The sequence below is a fragment of the Salvia splendens genome, chromosome 4, assembly GCF_004379255.2.
Source record: "Salvia splendens isolate huo1 chromosome 4, SspV2, whole genome shotgun sequence".
NCBI lineage: Eukaryota > Viridiplantae > Streptophyta > Magnoliopsida > Lamiales > Lamiaceae > Salvia > Salvia splendens.
Genome location: NC_056035.1, coordinates 27,732,348 through 27,734,068, shown reverse-complemented (window position 1 = coordinate 27,734,068; position 1,721 = coordinate 27,732,348).

Here is a 1,721-nt window from a genome sequence, read left to right as displayed (position 1 = left end):
TTCTCTCCCAATCAGTATATCCGCTCGTCAAGATCGCCCACACTTTCGGCCAAACACTAGGTTCACTCAGTCACTCATACCTCTCCGGGAATGTTAGGACTGATCTCTCTAAACGCTAGACCACAGATGCTTCGGACTTAGATCTCACGTGCAGCTACTGAAGGGCTTTAAGGTTTGTAACGGGGTTATTGGTTGTAGTGTTTGGGGTGGATGTTCCTAAGGCTCCAAGGTTAAAAAATTTCCACTTTATTTGGTGCGTGGGAACTGTGTGTACTCGGCTTGGCTGGACTTTTGTCACGACCGCCCATACTGTGGTTACTACAAACGCGGCGATCGTGACCAACATGCATAGACAACGTTTTTAAAAGAAAACTTAATTAACTTAAAGGCAGAAGAAAAAAAAAACATTTTTGTTTAAAAAAAGTTTAAGGTTAAAATTGTACTATTAATTAGAAATGACTCATGATAAAAAACTTTTAAAAGAAGCAGCGGAGAAAATAAACTTTAAGAAACCCAATTAACTTCTAAAGTAAAACATTTAATTTAATTCACGGAAAACACCATTTTCAAAGACAACGAAATTACTTGGTTAAAACCTAACACAACCATACATGTTCAAACACAAAACGGAAACGATTTAAAGTCTTGAGACATAGTTAATAATATAGCAGCGGAAAAAGGTTTAAAGAGAGAGTCAATGATCACGCCTATGTATGAAGACACAAAGCATCCTAAGGCTAGCTCAACATTCTCCGCAACATCCTGCTCAACCTGCACATAAGAAAAATAATATGCAGGGCTGAGTACTTGTTGTACTCAATGGGCTCATTCCGAAAACATTTTTAATATAATTATGTCATCCATACAAGTGATCTCGAGTTTTAGATAGCAAGAAAATATCACGAGAACACAAAACATTTCAAGTCTGGCCAGACAATTTATCTCCCCACTTTTCACATCATTCCATCAATCACAATCATCATATCACAGTACGACGAAAGTGTGGCCACACTATTCGCCCACGAGACCGGCCGACTAGCAAGGACGGCTCACGATCCCACCAGTTTACACAGCCTGAAAGGGTTTACGGCCCTACTCAGACCCGAATTCGTTTCACAACACAGCCCTATAGCCTAACGGAGCAAGCTCGGACCAACTAGGCATCAGGCAACATTCTCACAACAAAAACATGGCATGACATAACAGTTAAACCACCCTTATAACACCGCATAGTATTTTCGGAAAGTAAAGAGGTTTGAAAAGAAAGCCCACCTCGTTCACTTAACAAATCAAATTTCAACTTATGGAAACTCTCGTTCCTCGAGCTCACGTATACACAATCACCCTTGTCAACGACAACACAATCAGCCTTCCATAAGTTTATATTATCATGCATGTCCTACTGTTCCTTTTTATCGTTCTCTTACCCATCCCATCATTCACCAACACAAAGAGGACATGTCATAAATTTCTCAACACGTCACACATAATCACATCATAGGATACCTTCTCAAATCATACATGCACCAAGTAATTCATCAAATCATAGCAATAAGTGATATTTTCACATATCAGCAAAATTGGCAGAACTGTGCGGTTGGTTTGTAAAAATCACCAAAAATTCATCCGACCTCATATGAAGCTAAACTTTTGTCACAACACAGTAGACACATTTAAGTTCATTCAGGTAAATTTTTACACTCAATTCATGTCATTTGATC